Below are 12,471 nucleotides of genomic sequence, written 5' to 3' on the forward strand. Positions count from 1 at the left end.
AAATACATGCAATGAAAGAGCTGAGCTATATATAGAGACTTAATGACATAAGTAGTACTTACAGACAGTAGCAAGTGACCGTTAATTTATCGAGGGCCTTCTGATTGAAAAACTGAAAGAACTCCTCAAATGGAACAGACAACACATCAATTCCAACGAGGTCGTGCTCCTCTTTAACTCTCAGATACAAAGTATTCGTCCCCCCAGACTCTCTGCAGGTTTCATGTACCAATCATGGAATCTTCGCATCATCGTTGTTAGAGATTTTTCATCTTTGACAAGAGGCTTCCCGTAATGGTATTTGTGTTCATCCACCTCCAAGAAATCATAATGTACATCGTCGGGCAGGTAATCTCCAAGATTGCTTATAACCGGGCACCATCCTCGGATCATTAGCGACGATATCGCTAGACACCTTGAGCAGGGGGTACGATTGGTCCGCTTGTTCGCCGAGCTGGGCAATTTCTTTCCCAGCTCGTCGTTCTGCTAACCTTCGATGACTGATAGTACTTCCCAACCGCTCCGCTTTGATATATACCTTTTCAGTAATGCGCTCATAGTTTGTTTTCGGTGGAGACTTTGGTGGTTTCTTCAGGGCAGCCAGAGTGCGTTTTGCTTTCACCGAATCTATCTTCTCCTCCGGAGGTGGATGTTTCTTTGCTTTCACCCCTTGAAAGAAGTCCTTCACTTCTTTTTCCACGATCTTCTTGTTTTCTTCCACGGTCCTCTCGTACGGTAACTTCTCTGGAGTCTTCAGACAAGGACCGAATCTATATTGCCTCCCGCCTCTGGCTGTACTGCTAGACGCCGGAGCAGAAGGAGCGGCTGCGGCTGTCTTCTTTCGTGCTTGCTTACGAGGCGGAGGAGAAGAACTACGACGCTCCGGAGCAGCCGGAGCGGCGACGGGTCTCTTCCGCCCTTGCTGACGAAGCGGAGAAGGAGGAGGATGGCTGCTCGGGTGCGCCGGCGCAGGCGGAGAAGGAGGCGGAGTGCCGCCACGAGCCGGAGAAGGAGGCTGAGTGCCCTGATCACTCGCCGGAGGAGGAGGCGCAGTGCCCTTACTCGCTGGAGGAGGAGGAGGCAGAGGCGTCCAGTTCGGAAGGTTGATGAGCTCCTTCCGCCATAGGCATGGAGTCTCCAGAGAAGAACCCAGCTGAGTCTCCCCATCACCCGTAGGGTGGTCAAGCTCGAGGTCCTCAAATCCGTCTGTTATTTCATCCACCATCACCCTAGCATATCCTTCTGGAATCGTTCGGCAGTGGTCGGTTGCCCCAGGTTCAGTAGGTAAAATAGAGCCAACAGCCGCCTTGACTTTGAATTTCATCCATTGCGTCATAAGGTGGCAATGTTGAGACTCCGTGATAGCATCCACGGGGTAGCTAGCAGGAGCCGTGAGGACAGGCTCCCGCTGAAGCAGCTCGGTGGAAGCCACGCTGCTTCTCCGCTGAGATGGCGGGGTAGCTTCGGCAGGTCGTTTGCTGCGATTTGCTTCTCGTTCCTCTATCGCTAGTACCCTTGCGTGCAGCGCCTGCAGTTGGGTATGCTCCACTTTTTTCCTCCTCTCCTGGCATTTGTAACCGCCTGCGTCCGGAAACCCAGCCTTCCACGGAACGGAGCCTGGCATGCCTCGTGTCCGTCTAGGGTGCTCAGGATTCCCGAGGGCCATTGTGAGCTCGTCGTTCTCTTTGTCTGGAACGAACGTCCCTTGCTGGGCTGCATCGATATACTCTTGAAGCCTCGTGGCTGGTATTCTCAGTTGCTCGTCCGTCCAAACGCACTTCCCTGATACAGGGTCCAAGGTTCCGCCAACCCCGAAGAACCAAGTCCGGCAACGGTCTGGCCAGTTCAATGTCTCTGGTTCGACCCCTTTATCAAGCAGGTCATTCTCAGCTTTGGCCCACAACGGCCGGGCTTTGAGGTAGCCACCTGACCCCGTGCGATGGTGAAGCTTCTTCTTCGCAGCATTCTTCTTGTTTATCACTGACATCTTCTTACTCTTGTCCGATGTCTTGTGGGCCACAAATGCGGGCCAGTGATCTCTGATCTTCTTATACTGGCCGATGAATTCTGGTGTCTCTTCTTTGTCGACAAATTTTTTCAGTTCATTCTTCCACCTCCTGAGTAGTTCTGCCATCTTCTTAAGAGCATGGGACTTGATCAATTGCTCTTTAACTGGCTTCTCCGGATCCTCCTCTGGCAGTAGGGTGAAATTTGCCTTCAGCGCGGTCCAAAGATCATCTTTCTGCAGATCGGAGACATAAGACACCTTAGGGTCTTCTTTAGCCGGCTTAAACCATTGGTGGATGCTGATCGGGATCTTGTCCCTAACAAGAACCCCGCACTGAGCAGCAAATGCTTCCTTTGTCCGGATGGGTTCAATCGGTTGGCCATCGCACGCGATTTCTATGATCTCAAACCTTTCATCCGAGCGCAACTTTTTCTTCGGGCCTCGTCTCTTTACCGAAGTTGTGCTCGATCCGGAGGGCTAGAAAAAAGAAGAAAGACGAGAGTTCATTAATATATGTGTACATACCAAAAACAATTAATGCATCAATTAGCTAGCTATAGTCAGCACATGCTTAATTAATATATATACCTGGCCGGACTCCGTTCGGTCACCGGAGCTGTCATCACGGTGTCCTTCTTGCACCGGCATTGGGTCACCAGAGCCATCATGATCATATCTTTCCTCCTCCATCACTACTAGAAAAACGGCTATAGCTAATATGGACATTAATGGCGCACCGTGTATGTGGTGTGCCACTGCTATATAGTAGTGGCGCACCAGATATAGGTACGCCATGGTTACCAATGGCGCATTCTTAGGAGGTGCGCCATTGGTAACCTGGGAGCAGCTAGATATTTTTGATAGCCACCTACCACACTCACTTTCCCCACTTCATTCTCTCCACCTCTACCAAGCTTGGTCTCGGCTGCCTCCTCCTCCTCACCTCATTTGCACCATAGATTCACCCAAATTAAGTGGTTAAATTTCCTTTTTTTGATAGGTAAGTAAGGGGAAAGCTTTCTTTATATTTTAGATCTACTTTTTTCTCCCTCCAACAACGTACACACTTTTTATGGCCTAGATCTACGTATGTTTGTGGTGTTGCATATGTTTGTGTTTGCAGGTACCGGTATTTGAAATGCGATAGTTGCCAATATTTTGCCGGAATGTTGATTCATTTTCGTTTCGGCGAGAATTTGGCACTATGCATTCTTTTTGGTCCTATTTTTAGGCAATGTCATGCCAATTTTTTTTGGTTCTAAAATATCGTTTTGCTCTACCCCGCAGGCGACCATGGTCCGCAAGATGACCGAAGGCATCGTGAATAGGTTTTTGAGCTCCGCGAAGGCCGAGATGCTTCAAAAGAATGAGACGGAGATAAGATGTCCGTGTCGAAGATGCAAGCTAAAGAGCCTTATCGACCCAGATTCCGGACAGGTGCGGGACCACCTGCTCTTGCGTGGTTTCATGGATGGCTATCGGTGGCAAGGTGATGAAGATGATTATGAAGTCGTCCATGGGGGCCGGGCAAGAAATATGGAAGGGAAGTAATACAACCGCGGCGCGGGCGGGCGAGGAGACGAAGAATCTCCAGGACATGATCACGAAGTAGATGCAGGACACAGTCATCATGTAGAAGATGCCAGACATGATGATGAGGAAGATCAAGACGAAGGGCATGATCATTAAGATGAAGATGCCGGAGCAGACGACGATGGACCATCGATGGGCTGGGTGCAGGACCCTCATATTCAAGAGCTGCTTCTCAAGCTGACGCGTAACGCAAGAGCTGCCGCCCGAGAGAAAGCCAAGCTAGATCAACTGGAGATAGACGCGGTTACTCCATTGTATGAAGGATGCAGGCCCGAGGATACCCGCCTGAAAGTAACGCTCATGGCTCTGGAGATGAAGGTAAAACACAAAATGACCGACGCATGCTTCGACGAGAACATGTATTTCTGGCATGAACGTCTTCCCAAGGGGAGCAAGTGCCCGACCAGTTTCGAGGAGGTGAAGAAAATCGTGTGTCCTCTGGATGTACCGCACGTGAAATACCATGTGTGCATGAACGATTGCATCATTTATCGGGACGAGCACGCGGAGTCTACCATATGTCCGGTGTGCGGCGTCACTCGATACAAGAAGAGGAAGAAAGCTCCTCGAAAAGTGGTGTGGTACTTTCCGATCACTCCTCGTCTGCAGCGGTATTTCATGGACCCTAAGCTAGCAAAGCTCCTGCGTTGGCACGCGGATAGGGAGGAGAAGAAGCGAGAAGATGACGGAAATGATCCGGAGATAAATAAAAAAGACAAGATGCTGAGTCACCCTAAGGATGCGAGCCAGTGGCAAGCGTTGAACTTCGAACACCCAGAATTTGGGGATGATCCAAGGAACATCGTGCTGGCCGCGAGCACCGATGGAGTCAATCCGTTTGGCAGCCAGAGAAGCACACATAGCACCTAGCCTGTGTTTGTGTGGATGTACAATCTTCCCACCTGGTTGTGCATGAAGAGGAAGTAAATTCACATGAGTATGCTAATTGAAGGGACGAAACAACCAGGGAACGACATCAATCTGTATCTGGGGCTGCTGAAAGAGGAGCTAGACACGCCGTGGAAAACGCCAACCAATACATGGGACGCCGTAGAGAAAGAATATTTCCCTATGAGAGCCGCACAGCTCACGACGGTGCACGGCTATCTCGGTTACGGATATGTCGCGGGGCAGGTGGTCCACGGATTTTGTGCATGCGTCAGGTGCATGGATGACACAACGTATCGCCAGCTAGATAGAGATCCCGGGTCTTCGAAAACCGTGTTCATGGGACATCGAAGGTGGCTTCGCGATGATGACTCATGGAGAAAACGCAAGGATCTGTTCGATGGTGAAACCGAAACCCGAAGACGCCCGCGTACGAGGAGCGGCGAGGAAATAGACGAGCTGTTGAAAAATTGGAAAGAGTGCCCACCACCGGGAAAGAAGCGAAAGGCGACAGAGCCGCTGCTGAAGGTATGGAAAACGAGGTCTGTTTTCTGGGACTTGTCGTACTGGAAGATCCTCCGTGTTCCTCACAACCTTGATGTCATGCATATCACGAAGAACGTGTGCGAGAGTCTGCTTGGTACCCTGCTCAACATGCCAGAGAGGACCAAAGATGGGCCGAAAGCAAGGGCAGACTTGAAATCAATGGGCATCAGGGAGGAGCTTCACGCTAATGATGATGATGATGATGATGATGATGATGATGATGATGATGATGATGATGATGATGAGGCGAAGGACACGGAAAGTCATCGCAAAGGCAAAAAGGCCAAGAAGATCGGAAATGACTGCCCTCCCGCGTGCTTCACTCTAAGTCAGGAGGAGATCGAGCAGTTTTTCACCTGCCTCATAGGAGTAAAACTTCCTTACGGTTACGCGGGGAAGATAAGCAGATACCTAGACTCAGCGAATCAGAAGTTCAGCGGGATGAAGTCTCATGACTGTCACGTGCTGATGACGCAGATACTTCCAGTTGCAATCCGTGGGATCATGAACGCGCACGTCTGTGAAACGCTATTTGGCCTATGCAACTTTTTCGACGTCATCTCTCGGAAGTCGGTTGGCGTGAGGCAACTCAGAAGGCTACAGGAAGAGATCGTGGTGATACTATGCGACCTTGAGATCTACTTCCCGCCCGCATTCTTCGATGTTATGGTGCATCTGCGGGTCCATATCATGGAGGATATCATCTAACTCGGGTCAACGTTCCTGCACAGCATGATGCCGTTCGAAAGGATGAATGGTGTCATCAAAGGATACTTTCGCAACATGGCACGTCCAGATGGAAGCATAGCCAAGGGCTTTCTGACCGAAGAGTGCATCTCCTACTGCACGAACAATCTAGGCATCGAGAACCCCGTTGGTCTCCCCGTCAACAGGCACCTCGGCAGGTCCGCTGGATGGGGTCACCACGAGGGTCGCCGCGAAATGCATGTCGACTTCAAGGGTCGACTCGCCGACTTTGAAAGAGCAAACCTAGTCGCGCTACAACACATATACGTGATCGATCCTTGGGTGGTAGAGCACAAAACCTTTATTGAGAAGACGTACAATGACCGAGGCCAACAGAGGACGGACGGAGATATAATCAAAGAGCACAACTCATGTTTCACGCGTTGGTTCAAGGAGAAGCTTCTGTCGTACCCTTTACATGAGGATTCTTCCGCGGAAGAAAAACTCATATTCGCCTTGTCACAGGGCGCCGAGCACAACCTGATGACCTATGAGGCGTACGATATCAACGGCTACACATTCTACACCGAGGAAAAGGATATGGACAGCGATGATTATCAGAACTCCGGGGTAACGATGGAATCCTACACCGGTAACGACAAGGACAGATACTACGGAAGGATCGAGGAGATCTGGGAGCTGAGCTACGCTGGAGAGGTCCCGATGTTCCGTGTCAGATGGGCCAAGAGCGTCCTAAAAGAAGACCGGTATTTCACCACCATGTTTATACCCGAAGCCAAATCCAAGACCGCGGGCGCAAATGTCACCGTGAAAAATGAGCCATGGGTACTGGCTTCCCAAGTGGACCAATGCCTCTTCATTACTGACCCGTCAAAGCCCAGTCATGTTGTCGTGAGGAGAGGCAAAAGGAAGATCATCGGAATGGATGGAGTCGTCAATGAGCAAGACTTCGAGAAGTACGGCGACGCGAAGATGGAACATGACGACGACGATGAAGTACCATACACCACAAGAAGAAGCAGGACCACCCTACCTAAAGGACGTCCGTTCAAGAGAAGAACTCCATTTGCGAAAAAGAAGGGCAAGAAGATTGTGAAAAGATAGCTAAGATCGATTGTATTTAAATTGTAGTCTTCATTTCTTGATTGTATTTCGACATATGGAAATGGCATTTCTTCTGTTCTAGTCCTCTATCCAGTAACCTGTTTTGTTGAAAATAGTGGGGATTAATGCTGTCTGTACTTACCTTCCTTTAATATTTTGCAACTTCTCCATTACCAAGTTGACGAAGTATATCGACCACTTTCTTCTTGGATTTGGAATTTTTGTTCTTCTCCCTCTTGTTTTGTTGCAAATCATCATTTACAGGCACCTTGGGCTTCTTTGTGTTTTCTTCTGGAATTTTAATTGTTTTTATTTATGTTTATTCTGGTAAAAAAAGTTATTAATGGCGCACCAGGAGAAGGTGCGCCATTGCTATCAAGGTATTTATGGCGCACCCCTAAGAGGTGCGCCATTGATATACCAATTTTTATTTATGTTTATTCTGGTATTTTATTTTTCAGTGTTCCTTTTTCTGCTTAAATTTGCAAACATTTTTTGAAAATGCGAACATTTTTCTAACTCACAAAAAGTATTGAATTTGTTAATATTTTTTGAACTCATGAATATTTTTAAATTTTATGGGCACTTTTTGAATTCATGAATATTTTTTCAAATTTGATGATATTTTTTCATATTCATAAATGTCTTACCAATTCACAAATGTTTTGCAACGCAAGTATTAAAAAATTAGTAATAACTACTTATATCGTAACATTTTAAAATTTATGGTCATTTTCTAAAAAGTTATTACATGCAACTAAAAATCCAAAAAAAAAAGATAGTAATGGCGCACCGGGAGAAGGTGCGCCATTGCTATCACGGTGTTTAATGGCGCATCAGGAGAAGGTGCGCCATTGGTATACGTATTTTTATGGCGCACCCTAAAAGGTGGGCCATTGCTAACCCTCTCCCCACTCCCACTTGCTCCCTTCTCCCTCTGGCCTCTCTCCCTCCCTTGCCAGATCCACGCGCCCTACGTCGACGCGCGCCCCACCTAACCTGACGACCCCCGCGGGATCGAGCACGCCGCCGTCAGCCCGCGCCCGCTCCACCGCCGCCGGCATTGCGAGGTGCGCGCGCGAGCCGATCGTCCTCCCCTCTCCTCCTCTCCCCGGCCGCGCTCTCCCTCCCTCTCGCCCGCTGCTCATGCCCCTCCCTCGTCCCTGCAGGAGCGCGAACCCGAGGAGCCGCACAGCACCGGATCCACCTCGTCTTCTTCCTCGGGTCGCCGCCGTCTTCCTCAACTCCGGCCACCTCTGCTGCTACTAAGCTCTCGCAGGGCCTCCTTGCGCCTCCCCGGTGAGCTCCGCCTCCTCTCCCCGGTGAGCTCCACCTCTGCTGCTACTAAACTCTAAGTGGGAAGAAAAAAAATGTGACTTGCAAATATACATCTGCTAACCTCAAGATAGCTGTTGATTGACTGGAACTGTTAATTTCATTCTCGCATTCAGTTCTTAGGCAACAGCCATGTCGTTGTTAAAGTAACCCAAGCTAGAAGTAGCATCAAAACAAGAACCGCGTAGACATGATCACGGCCAACTGAAATTCTGTACATTGTCATGTGCCATCCTGGCAGCAAGGGGATCAGATCTGTGACAACTCCATGCTATTGAAACCACAATCACTCGACAATGTTAGAAGGGAGAGAGGGATTTGGTGCGGAATATGATGGATGTATTATTGAGCCTCGAGGGCGAGTATATATTGAGTACAAGGCCTGGAGGGCAAGACGCCTCTCCTAGAGATAAGGTAGGACACGGATTACAAATCCTAAACTACCAAACACGTGTAACCCAAATATATCTCTAACATCCCCCCGCAGTCGTAGCGATAGCGTTGTGAACAACATGAGCGTCGCGGACGGTCAGACTAGAGAGAATAGCAGCCGACGGGCTGGCATCCCCCCGCAGTCGTAGCGGGAGCATCATGGACGGTGTCGCGTCGTGGACGCGTTGACTGTAGAGGAAGACGACGAGTTGCTCAAGCGGATGATAACCCTTTGTGCCGATGTCGATGTAGCCGAGAGCGTAGGGTGGTGTAGCCGTGGTCGAGGTAGCCGCGCAAAGAATGCCGTGGTCGATGTCGAGTCGGGGTAGCCAGTGTCGAAGATGTCGCCGTAGAGCCACGGGCGCAAGGAGGCGCCGAGTTAGCATGGGCGCAGTGGTGTCGAAGTAGTGGTGCGCCGGGAAGAAGTTGTTGTTGACGACGCGTCGCGGCGGGTTTGCCAAGCCCGGGGACACATCGTAGACGAAGGCACGCACCGGTGTTGCCAGCACCGGGCATGCGTAGACGGACGAAGACGAAGTTGACGAAGCTCCGCACCAGGCTTGCCAGGCCCGGGGACACGTCGTGGACGAAGGCACGCATCGGTGTTGCCAGCACCGGGCATGCGTAGATGAGAGACCTGCACGAGCTGTACGCCATGTCGGAGAAGTCGGAGGGGCCAGCAGAGAAGAACTCGACGAGGGTTGCGGCGCCAATCGGCGCGGGGCCGATGTCGCTCGCGGTTGTCGGAGTAGACGAAGTGGTCGGGTAGATGACGACGACGCTGGTGACGGGCTGGTGCAGGACGAAGACGAAGGAGGTGGACGGGCGGCGGCGACTACGGGGGTAGCGGCGACGGCGGCCAAAGAAGAGCGGCGGCGGCCGCCTTACGGCAGCAGCGGCGGCTAGGTTAGGAGCACGGCGGCGGTGCTCGAAGTAGGCGAAGAACCCTGACAGCGTGACGAAGACCAGCGCGGACGGTGGCGTTCCCGCGCCAAGGAAGACGGCGCGGCGCATACCACGGGAGGTCGACGCACGGTGATGGCAGAGTGGACCGCGGGCGGCGACGCACTGCCCGAAGGTGCGACGCAGTGGCGGCGGGCAGGTCGGGGCGACGGCGGGAAGACCTCGGGGTGGCGGCTGGGACCGCGGGCCGTGGCGCTGCGGCCCGAAGGGGCGACGCAACGGCGGCGCGCGAGTCGGTGCAGCCACGGTGACGTCCTCGGGCAGCGGCAGAGACCGCGTATCGCGGCACTACGGCCCGTAGGGGCGACGCAGCGGCGACGCACGAGTCGATGCAGCCGCGAGGAGAACCACGGGGCGGCGACGCTGCGGCCCGACGGGGCGACGCAGCGGCAGCCCGTTGCTTGATCGGTGGAGGGGTGCGGTGAACTCTGGGACGATCTTCACGGGACCTGTGGAGGCGCGCGTAACCAACGGGCCAGGTCGGTCACACGGCGTAGATGAGGTGGATCGCGACGGCGAGCGGGTGATCAAGCCGATCGCGCGCGAGGTTGGGGACGCCGCTCGTTGGAGGCGGGGTGGCGGCGGAGTCCGCGATGAGGCCGGCGACGGCGGGTGGCAGGGCGGCTATGATTGGCCGCCGCATGGCGCGAGGCCGCCGGGTCGGGGTGATGCAGGTGTTCCGGTCAGAGCAGGGCGGTGACGGCCGACGTAGATCGACGGGCAGGCCGTCGCGCGAACGGCGGCGGTGAAGGGCCGCCAGGTCAGGGCGACCGGCGGGCCGACGCGCGGACGACGCGCGAGGCCACCGAGTCGGGGCGACCGACGGGCAGACGCGCGGATGACGCGCGAGGCCGCCGGGTCGGTGAAGAAGCCGGCCAATCGCGCCGGTGTTGGAGTAGAGGCGCACGGGGTCGACGGCGGCGGTGGGCGATGCAAACCGGATCACATAGACCGGAAAACCAAAAGGTAGACGCCGATCAAGGCGACCGGCGAGAGAGAGAAAATCCGGATCAAAGGATCGGGAAAAAAGACTCTCTAGGGCAGCCGGCCAACACGGGCGGCGGACGAACCCTAGGTACGGGCGGCGCGGCCCCCGGCGGCGGTCATGGAGGCCGACCGCCCCGGAGGCGGCGCGCGGGTGCGGAAGCGGTGGCGGCTAGGGTTTAGGATCGACTTGCGATAGATACCATGTTAGAAGGGAGAGAGGGATTTGGTGCGGAATATGATGGATGTATTATTGAGCCTCGAGGGCGAGTATATATTGAGTACAAGGCTTGGAGGGTAAGACGCCTCTCCTAGAAATAAGGTAGGAGACGAATTACAAATTCTAAACTACCAAACACGTGTAACCCAAATATATCTCTAACAGACAAACAACACAAAATGCTCACAGAAGATTTTCTGCCCAACTCATGAATACTAAATTCAAGAGTTTTATGAGCTTAAATTAAAAAAAAAAAAGGTACGCAAGTAGTATCACAGGATAGGATAATATTGATCTCAGCTGAACTCGAAACATGGGACTGCAGATACTCACTTCAGTGTCTGCAATACAAGTTAGGATATACAGCCGGACAGAGGCACCCGAACATCAAGGAATCAGTCCTGGAAAACCCGTACAGAATTGGTACCTTTGTTTTGCATGAATGGATCCATCACTTTGGGAACTGTCATTTGCACAGCTAGCAGTAGCATATTAATATGTTATATATATTGCTATGGAACTCACGTGCTGGCATATTTGCTTTGCTAGAGTCCCTCTTGAATGCTTATCAACAATAGTGGCAGGCACATTTGTTACAACAAACAATTTGTACTTGTGCACGGCCTGTATATATGTACTCAGCAGCTGCTTTTCTACACTTTCTACAGCTGCCATTCTTGTTTAATCAGGAACATGGAGGGGATGGAGAGAGAGAGAGCTAGTTTCTTGGTCTTATAGATGTTATTGTTCCTGTCATATAGCACATGCTAGTTTCTTTATTAGTTGGCTGCTGGTTCTATTTGTTCATATGTATAAGCGCTACTGTTTCTTTGTTATCTTTTAAAGGATATAGTCCTTCATTTGTATATAGCTGTAACTCTCTTATTGATCAACATATACCAATTCTGGCAGCTTCTGCTTCATTGGAATCTGGCACCTTCTGATGTCAGATGACCCCTTTTCTCCTGAAATATTGATTAATTTCCGTTTCGGTTGAGAATGGGGCACTCCTAGGTCAAGAAAATTAGCAAAGGTCATGCCCAATTTTCTTGACCTAGAAGGTGCCTGATTCTCAACCAAAACAAAAATTAATCAACATTTATAGTTTGACCTAGAAGATGCCCAATTTGTTAACTCTAGTAGTGTACTCCTGTTAAATGCAGTCTAGTTACTCCTGTTGTTCAGATTCACGATGTAAGCTCATAGCTTTGCGATGGAAGATCAATCCCTTTTAAGACATCAACAATTTTACTATGAGCATCTATATAGGAGTAGTAAATTAAGGAGAAATTTCAGATTGTTTTTTTTAAGAATACCAAGTTCAGATAGATAGATTCTGATGCAAGCATCTATATAAATGCAAGAAAATAACAATCACAAATGTACCTTCTTGATTTTGCAAGACTGATGGTCTCCACAGTCAGGTTCAGTAGGCTTTTTTTCTAGACTGCATTTAAGAAATAACTCTAGTAGCCTTTTTTCCTATTTAGAGCAAACATGGCCAACAACGATGAGGCCGGCGGTTTGGGCAAGGCATTCTGGGAGCTGTCCCAGGAGATGGAGGAAGAACCTCACCGCTATGAGGACGCCACGGAAGACACCGATCCCGACTACACAACCCCTAGTGGCGTCGGGGATGACACCACTGATGGTGCCGCCGGGGATGCCACCACTAATGATGGCAGCGCAT

The sequence above is a fragment of the Aegilops tauschii genome, chromosome 3 (assembly GCF_002575655.3).
Source record: "Aegilops tauschii subsp. strangulata cultivar AL8/78 chromosome 3, Aet v6.0, whole genome shotgun sequence".
Lineage (NCBI taxonomy): Eukaryota > Viridiplantae > Streptophyta > Magnoliopsida > Poales > Poaceae > Aegilops > Aegilops tauschii.